This window comes from Pongo abelii, chromosome 7 (assembly GCF_028885655.2).
Source record: "Pongo abelii isolate AG06213 chromosome 7, NHGRI_mPonAbe1-v2.0_pri, whole genome shotgun sequence".
Taxonomy (NCBI): Eukaryota; Metazoa; Chordata; class Mammalia; order Primates; family Hominidae; genus Pongo; species Pongo abelii.
The window spans coordinates 23,251,150-23,260,860 of NC_071992.2; the positions used below are offsets into that span (position 1 = coordinate 23,251,150).

At 43.1% G+C, this 9,711-nt stretch overlaps 1 long non-coding RNA gene across 1 annotated transcript in view; it reads right to left on the reverse strand.

Annotated features, from left to right (window-relative positions):
- The window catches only part of LOC129060918 (uncharacterized), a 29,599-nt gene extending 26,624 nt beyond the window's left edge, over positions 1–2,975 (reverse strand). Inside the window, exon 1 of the long non-coding RNA XR_008527813.2 lies at positions 2,957–2,975. This is a non-coding gene — a long non-coding RNA (uncharacterized LOC129060918). The remainder of the gene's footprint in view (positions 1–2,956) is intronic.
- Positions 2,976–9,711: the final 6,736 nt, after the last annotated feature.

Below are 9,711 nucleotides of genomic sequence, written 5' to 3' on the forward strand. Positions count from 1 at the left end.
TCAAGCCATTGCACTCCAGCCTAGACAACAGAGCAAAACCCTGTCTCAAAAAAAAAAAAAATTAATGAAATTGCCTTTCTTAAAGAACCAAAGACAATTACTCCAATGAACTGGGAAGATAGCATTGACTTTGTCAATAGATAAGAAAGGAAAGATCCAATTTTTAATCCTTTTTCTTCCTTTGCCTTGGCTGCCAGTCCTGTGGAAGACAGCCAGTCATTGGGGGCAAGGCTGCCCAAGGCAAAATGGTAACCACCAACGACTTTAAAATAGGTAGCTAACAGCAAATCACACATGTGAATTGGCAACCAAATCTAAAACTGTTGTTATTTTAAGGCCTACAGGCTTTGTCCACATTGGAGACCATCTGGTGACCACAGAGAGAAAACAGTCCAAGCATTTGCTTGGATGGTGCATGGGTCTTAGAAGGCAGAAGTCTCAAGAACTTGTATCCTCCGCAACCACTCTGCAGGTCAACTCAGAGCCTGTGCTGCCCTCACCTCTTATTCTCGAGGCTCTAAGGCTCACATTAGGTGCATCCATGCCAGCAATATGGTGCAATCATAAAGAATGGACCCTTTAATGTCCCAGAATGATTCTGATGCAAATATCATAATACTCAGTCTTCTCAAATCATATACCTGGAGTTCTGACTCAGAAAATATGCTGCCCTAGGCACTGAGAAAAGAGTAGAGCAGTCAGGAGACCTGAGATCATGGTTCTGGTTTCACTACTGTTTGACCTTCAGCACATTTTTTTAAATTTCTCAAATCGAGCCACAGTTCTCTTATCTGTAAAATGGGGCAAATACACCTACATGTGTTGCAGAAAAGCTGTAAGAACCAAATGGGAGTAGAAATGGAGTAAGTGGTAAAGCACTGAATGTGTATTAATTATCTCAGCCAGTGATGGTTCATACCTAAGATCCCTTATCTGGAAAGTATCCTCAAGCTTCCCATAGAATCGTACTCTGGTAGTAACACTTTTGACAAGAAGTAAATGCATTGGACCTTCTCAGCACAGTTGTCACTAGGGTGAGTTGGGAAGACAATACGGCAGTATGTGAAAAATGAATGGAAAGTTCCAGAAGAACTAATGCTCTTCATTCACCACTCCCCAAAAACTAGACAGAAGATTGGGTGGCAAGTGGTGGGGAGGAGGGGAAAATCCGTCAACTCCCTGCCCTAGTCTTTGGAGAAATGATGCATCCTTTTTTTCAGAGTTGTTTCCCGGACAAAAGGACTTAGTCATTTAATTGCCTGCAGTTTTTTTCATTCTTTTAATTCCATTAGTATTGCCTGCAGCCTAATAGTAAGCAGAATGTGTTTTTAATGAAGACAGTAAATAATTTAAAAAAAAAAAAAAGACAGAAAGAAGTGCTTTGATTTACCGTGGAAGTCCAGTGCTCTCTAAATTCAAGATGTGGCTTTTCAGTTTCCTGCCCACGGTGTCCAGCACCTCCCAGGTGGAGGCGCATTTCTTGACACTGGGCCATCCATGATAGGAGGACAGAGGCAACTCCCTAACTTTTAACCCACTTCAAGCCTGGTAACATTTATTTAGTACCTGCCTCCTACAGGAGGTGACAAGACTCATGCCAGCATATGTCCATGAAGGACTTAGCACACAGTAGGCACTCAGTAAAGCGTTGCTTTCTTCCTTCTTGGCATCACATCAACACAAGGGAGCAGGTCTTTCATTCACCTGTGTGCACATTTTCTCCGTGGGCTAAATACTGAACAAATCAGCTTTTTAAAAAATATTACCTCCATTTATTTTGCAAAAGACTTGCTGACAAGACACCCAGCAGCATCTGAAATTGCATCTAGACAAAGAGGCAGGGACAAGGGGAGCCAGGAGCTCTATTTTCTCATTCCCAGCTCCCCAATGCTTTCTTGCAACACCCGAACAGGCACACACATCCCAGCCCATGTGCATCACCGCGATAAGGAGACTGACTTTCAAATGCGCAATTCATCACCCTGGCCCCGGCTGGAAGCAGATGGCGTGTGTGCGAGCGTGTGTGTGCGTGCCCGCGTGTCACACTCCTGCTCGCCGTGCACCTGGAGAGCCTTTGTAGCTCATCCAACAATGGAGCAGCGAGCCACAGAGCTTACAAAGAGGGAGGAAGAGGCAGGGAAGTAAAGAAAGACGCCCACTTGGGCTGCCTCCCTTTGGTTTTGGCTGCAAGATCTGAGCTGGTTAACCAGGTAACAATATGATAAAGGCTGGCAGAAAGGAGCCCAAGCTTCCAGCCTGGAGCCCTGATGCAGAATGAGATAAACATTAATCACTGCAATCCCACATGGGAGCTGGTGTTTTTCTTAAGGCCTTTTGGTGGGGAATGTAGGAAGTAAACGTGGATGTTAGTAATGCTAATCCCACTTCCCAAAGTCTTCAGGGACTTTCATGCTAAACCTTGGCTAGTCAGAGTCAGCCTCACCTGGATACATGTGTGTGCACACATGTACACACACGTTCACAGGCACACACACATGCTCCAGGGCCCCCACCTGGGGTGTTCTCCCAGAGCCCACCACTTCTCTTTTGAGGATTCTTATGAAAATGGGAATTAAATGAATATCCACTTACTGAGACCTACTCTGGGCCAGGCACTTCCGTTCGCTTACTTAGTTTAAGCCTCACAAGAGTACTGGGAAGATATTTCAGGTTATGACTCCATTTGCACAGATGCAGAAAACTAAGATGCAGAGAGGTTATGTGGTTTTGGTTTTGATTTTCAGTCAAATTCAAATCTAGATCTTTTTTTTATGCCCAACTATACATGTTCAAAGTGAACAATTCGATGTCCTTACGTACATATACACTGGTAAAACCATCACCATAACCAAGATCATAAATATCTCCATCACCCCAAAAGTTTCCTCAAGGCCTTTTGTAATCCTTCTCCTTCCCCCACCCTCAGGATCCCCCACACCATCAGGCCACCACTGACCTTTATGTCACTGTAAGTTAGTTTGCACTTTTATATAGAATATAGAATCATGTAGTATATGTTTCTATAGTTATATAGAATATGGAATCATGAAGTATGTGGCTTCTGTTGGTCAGCATAATTATCTTGAGATTCATGTGTGTTCTCACATGTTTTCATGTCCCCTTCTATTGCTGAGCAGATTCAATCCCAAGGATAAGCCATTCAGTTGTTAGTGAATATCTGTGTTGTTTCCAGTGTGAGGCTATTCCAAATAAGGCTTCTAGGAACATTCACATTCAAACTCTTAAACCTTAATAATAAGAGGAAAAAAAATCTAAAAATCAGGAAAATATTTGAACAGACACTTCACCCAAAAAGATATACCAATGGCAAATAATCACAGGAAAAGATGCTTAACACCATTTATCACTGGAGAAATTCAGATTAAAACCTCAATGAGATATCCTTCCACAAGTATTAGAGTGACTAACATTTGAAAAGACCAACCATTGCAAGTGTTGGTGAGGATGTGGAACTACTGGAATGCTCATCCACTGCTGCTGGGAATATAAAATGACACAGCCACTTTGGAAAACAATTCAACCGTGTCTCAAAAAAGGTAAACGTGCATCTATCATATGAACCAGCCACTGCATTTTTAGGTGGTTACCCAAGAGAAATGAAAGCACCTGTGCACACAAATGCCTGCTCATGAATGTTCAGAGCAAACTTTACATTTAATAGGAATCTGTGTTTTTAAAATCAGCCAGGTAATTCTAATAATGAGGCAGGTTTTGGAACCACTGGGCTGGACACTCGGTTATATATGATTGCTTGAGAAAAATCCTCTTATTCCTCAGATAGCTATGTAAGTAGGGAAGGGGTTGAATTCCAAATTTAGCCTGTTGGGGAAGGAATGCCATTTAATGAATCTATGTAATATTCGACAAGTCACTTTTTATCTTTTTCGAACTGTATTTTGTACATTTGAACCCTAAGAGGGAGGTTGAGCGATCCCCAGCCTGCAGGATTCTATACGTTGATGATCTCAGAGAACTCCATAATAAACCCACTCAGTGTCCCTAACAGGGTGTCCCTAACAGGTGTCATTCTGCCAGACACCCAGTCACACAAGTAGGTATGCACACACATGAGTACATGCACACACACACACCCACACCCCACCTTTCAATTTTAAAATGTTAATGTCTCCGAGATTGAGGGTGCCAGAATTGTCATTATACTATTCCAGACACAAAGGCCCTCTGCTTCTTTACAGCCCACATGAGGCTGCATTTTACTTATCTGGATCCCTTTTGTCTGGAATTATTTCTTTCCTTTGAATAACCTGCAAAATGTAAGGCTGAAGACAGAATTGTTGGCCTCCCTTATTTGGAAATGGATTTGTCATTTGCAGTCAGTACCTGTACCTGGGGCAGTTTGGATCAAAAACAGTTTTCAAGTCTTCATTTATTAGTACTTTTTAAAGAATTCCCCCTTTGATCAAGAGCCAGGGGATTCCATGCTTTGCCCCGTCAAAATGCGCTCCCACCCCCCAGATCCCAGTGCTGTTTTTGTTTCTTTTGAAAGCCCTGTTTACTTCGGAAATTCAGCAGTTGCTCTCGAAGTTCCTTTGATGTCTATTGAATTTAATATATTTCATTGCATTATGGAAAAGCTATTTCAGCTTTTGGTATCACCATCTTCTTGATGTGCCGAGGGGTCTTTTTGTTGGATTTTGTGTGTGTGGTTGTTGATTTGCATTGTTGAAATTATTTTTTAAGAATGATTTGATGGCTTTTTTCTTTTTACTTTTTTTAAAGATTAGCCAAAGGGTGAGGCAAGCGATGAGATTGACACCTCCTAGAAACTAGATTCTCCGCTGACCCAAGGGAGAGATGACATGAAGAAATATTTCTTTCTGCCTCTCTTTTTTTCCCTAATTCCCTTGCCTCAGCTGTTGCCTCCACAATAAACCCACAAAGGCCATCATTTTGCAACACTGTATCTATCAAAGATCAACTACCTACTATGCCACACCAAGTTTCATGCTAAATATAAAAGTCAAATATCTCCAAATGTAATTGAGAGATGAGATATATTATCTGTCTGTACTCAAATAACATTTCCCTAAAAATTCATGTCCACTTGGAACCTGTAAATGTGCCTTATTTAAAAATAAGGTTGACCGGGCACGGTGGCTCGCACCTGTAATCCCAGCACTTTGGGAGGCCGAGGGGGCGGATCACAATGTCAGGAAATTGAGACCATCCTGGCCAACATGGTGAAACCCCATCTCTACTAAAAATAGAAAAACTACCTGGGCATGGCGGTGCATGCCTGTAATACTGGCTACTTGGGAGGCTGAGGCAGGAGAATCACTTGAACCAGGGAGTCAGAGGTTGCAGTGAGCCAAGATCGCGCCACTACACTCCAGCCTGGGTGACAGAGCAAGACTCCGTCTCAAAAAAAAAAGAAAAGAAAAGAAAAGAAAAAAGATAAAGAAATAAGGTCTTTGAGAGGTAATCAAGTTAAAATGATGTCATCCTGGATTAGGATAAGCCCCTAATCCCATGACTGGTGTCCTTATAAGGAGAGGAACATTTAGACAGACACACAAACAGGGAAAAAGTCCAAGTGAAGGCAGGGGCTGAGATTAAAGTGATCCTATCACAATCCAAGGATTGCCAGGGGTCACCAGCTGCCAGCAGAAGCTAGAAGATTCTTCTGTAGAGTCTTTGGAGGGAGGGCAACCTTGCTGACAACTTGATTCCATCTTGTAGCCTCCAGAACTGTAAGAGAATATATTCCTGTTGTTTTAAGCCTTCTAGTGTGTATTAGGTTGGTCCAAAAGTAACTACAGTTTTTGCCATTAATTTTTTTTTGCACCAACCTAATTAATACTAATTTGCTATGACTGCCCTAGGAAAATTAATGCAATATCCAGTATATCATTAATAACAGATGCCTATACATATATTATCAGACACTAAGACTTTTCACATATTTTTTATAACCTCATAAAATAGGTACTTTTCTCACCCTGTATTTAGAGTGACCATATGATGTTTCACCCAAAACAACACATTTTTGAGAGGAAAAGGGAATACCGTTAATAATTATACTAAGAAAACAGGTGTTAACCGAACTGCTGAGGATGTCTGCTTACTCTACGCACTTTACAGAATACGAAACTGAAGTAGAGGCAAGCTCAATCACTTGCCCAAGGACATATAGCTAGTAGGTGGCAGTAACAGGATTTGAACCCAGGCAGTCTGGCTCCAGAATATTTTCCCATAACCACTACTCTACACCATACTCAGTTTGCCCAGCCTTCTGGGAACTAGCCATAAAAACCATGAGCCGCCTGAAAATATGCTTCAGCCATGGCTCTGCCATTAGTACAGGCAGCACAACCACCACTGGCCCGGGAGTCTAAGATCTAAGAGGAAACAAGAAAATTCTCCAGGACCATAGTTCTATTACACAGAGACATGAGAATAGAAGTTAAAAGTTGTCGACTATGGTTCCAATTCTGCCATTCAATAACTGTCCTAGGGAAAGTCACTTCCCCTCACTTCCTCCTTGCCCTATTCCACTCTGCTGTCAGCCCTTTCGATTTCAGTTCTACCCAGATGACCCCAACATGAATCAGTGACTCCAAAGATAGGCTCAGCTCAGTATCCCAACAAAAAGAGGCCATTGCAAAGATATTTGGGGGAGGGGGATCCTATCCTGCCTGTACATGGGCTGTAGAATTTTTCTGTGGCTACAAACCTATGTGGCGTGGGTGCTTTGAGAGTGAACTTGGCCTTTGGGTACATTTAGAAGCAGTAGGTGGACAAGTCTCCTTCCTGAATAACAGAAATTGGGGACAGTCTGAACAATGGGCTACATCCTGAGCTCTACACTAGTACTGAAGTCAGGCCTGGAACCCTGAATTAGGCTGGGGTCCTGATGTCATCACCCCCTCCCTGGGATCCCCTAGAAGCTCTAACCCTGTGTCTCACCCTGCCCTCTCAGACATGACCCCTCAGATATCAAGGGGCCTGGACCAGGCTTAAGTTTGCTCTGTCTCTGTGAATCTAGTGACTTGGGCCACTGGGGACAGCCTCTCTCTGGGTTAGTTCTGCTTGGCCTCTGCCTGCAGCTGGTCTCAATCACTCTCTCCTCCTCACGGGAGTTTGCAGCGTGGCTCATGATCAGGGCTAAGCAGCTTTGGACAACTGCCACGTCCCCTTGGTCACCATGTCCTGCTGAATCTACCTCCCAAGTGCCTTTAATTTTAGACTCGCATCTCTACTCATGTGAGCAAGCTCTTGCCAGCTGCTCTGTCTGGTTCTGGTCTCTTCCATGCAGTATCTCTTTTCATCTCCTCATAGACTCACCCTTCTTACTGCTACAGGAGGTATTACTTTAAAACACACCTTAGACTATATCATCCCCTATATGTTGTAAACCTTCAGTATATTCCCAGGATAAAGTATTCCCAGTATAGAGACCAAATCCCTAGCTGAGACTCAAGGTCTTCACCTCCTGGATGCAAACTGCCTTCTCACCTCCTCTTCTCACCTTCCCAGGCACAGAGTCCTCCTGCTTCCACAGAGAACTTCGCTATGTTCCAGCTCCATCAGAGGAAGCACTACCCCAAATGCTTTTGGGGTAGTGCTTCCTCTGATTGACATGTACTTAGCACCTCCCCTTTCCACTGCCCAGATGCCATCCCTTCCCTTGGTTAATTCCACCTCCTTCTCACCTGTTAAGGCACACCTCGAACATTACTCTTGGAGTCAGTCTCCCTGACTCCCTCCTTCCCATACCCAGCTTTTGTCAGAACCAGTTTCTCGCTGCTCAGCAACCCGAGTGCTCTTTGATAAAGCTTGTTCCTGTTCTCCCAAGCTGACTGGTAGTACAGTTCCCTCTGTGCTTCTCTGGCTTCCAGAAACTGGAGATTTCCCATGTTTCATCCCCACAATGCCCAGCTCAACGTACAGCACCTATAAGTGTATAGATTGACTTTTGAGCCAGAGCAGAGAACAAACCTCTCACCCGGCTTCCTCCCTTCATGACAGCCCCTCAGTGGTATACAGGCTACAGGCAGGGCCCTGGGAAAGACTCCCAAAAGCCTCGGAAGAAACACTCTTAGAGGAGAGCTAAGGATGCTATTAAGCTCCAAGATGGAGAAAGAAAGAATAAAAAAGAATGCATTTTTGTTTGTGCATGCCCCCTCCTTTGAGAGCTTTTCCCTGTCAGCCTTGTGGCAGTCTTTGCTGCTGAGTCCTTGTGGGAAGGTTCAGGGTTTTTCTCAATTCCTCCCTTTCTCCAATGCTGCAGCCCTCTTGTGTTTGTTGCAATTTGGCTGCCAAGACTTTTCAAATAGACATCATTAATTCCGCTATACAGCCCAAGTGAGCTCCGGCATTTGAAAAAGGAAAGAAACATGGAATTCAAGAGTTGGAGCTGCCACATGCAAAGATCACTGGGGAAAGAAAACCAAAGAGAGCCTTTATTTGTTCTTTTGTTTTTCAACAGACACAAGGTCACTGCAAGCAGCAGCCATTAGCCTAATTAGAGCTTTGGAATAAGAGAGGGGAGAGAACATTCCAGTGTGGGAGAAAGAGGGGAGGGGACAAAGACAGTAATTGAAGCCAAATAATGAATATTAAATTCTTGTAAGTAATATTTAATTAAGTTATCCTACGATTGAGGCATTTTGCAAATATTACCATGGGATTCAAAGTAGTATATTAAGTACCCAAAAAATCACTAAGCAGGGAACACAGACTGCCTTCTTTTCCTCTAGTCTGCTTAGCTATGTTATCTGTATCAGGGATCCCTGGGCTGATGGGTAAAGGGAGTTAAAAAACATGTGTCCCTGAGCCCACTGTTCTTGGCCCCTATGCACAGCTTCCACATCACCCCACGTGGGACTGGAGCTTATCACCATATTAAAGTGGAAAACCTCAGCCAAGCACAGTAGTACATTCCTATAGTCCCAGCTACCCAAGACGCTGAGATGGGAGGATCCTTTGAGCCTAAGAGTTGGAATCCAGCCTGGGCAACATAGCAAGATTCCTTCTATTTCTCTGAAGATTCTGTTAAAAGTGGCAAAGACAACCCAGAACTTGAGAAAAGATGTTTGTAAGCCACATAACCAACTGAGGATAACTTTTTAGAATGTATAAATGTCTATTACTGAAAGAGACAAATAGCTCAATAGAAAAATGGGCAAAAGATATGAACAGGCAATTCACAGAACAAAAAGCTCAAGTTAAAGTATGAAAAACCAGAAAGATCAAGCTCACTAGAAATCAGAAAAAAAACGCACAATCTGAAATGCTACCATTTCATAACCATCAGATGAACAACAACAAAAGATGAATGTCTTATGACACTAAGTGTTGGTGAGAAAAAGGAAGGATAGGAAGGTGGATATCATACAAATTGGTGCAATCGCATTGGAGACCAATCTGCCACTATACAATAAAGCTGCAGATGTACTTTATTAGTTCATTTTTACTCTGCTATAAAGAAATACCCAAGACTGGATAATTTATGCAGGAAAGAGGTTTAATTGCCTCACAGTTTCACATGACTGGGGAAGCCTCAGAAAACAAAATCATGGTAGAAGGGGAAGCAGACATCTTCTTCACAAGGTGACAGGAGAGAGAAGAGTGTGTAAGAGCACAGGAAAAACTACCATTCAAAAAACCATCAGATCTCGTGAGAATTCACCTACTATCACGAGAACAGGATGCGGGAAACCACCCCCA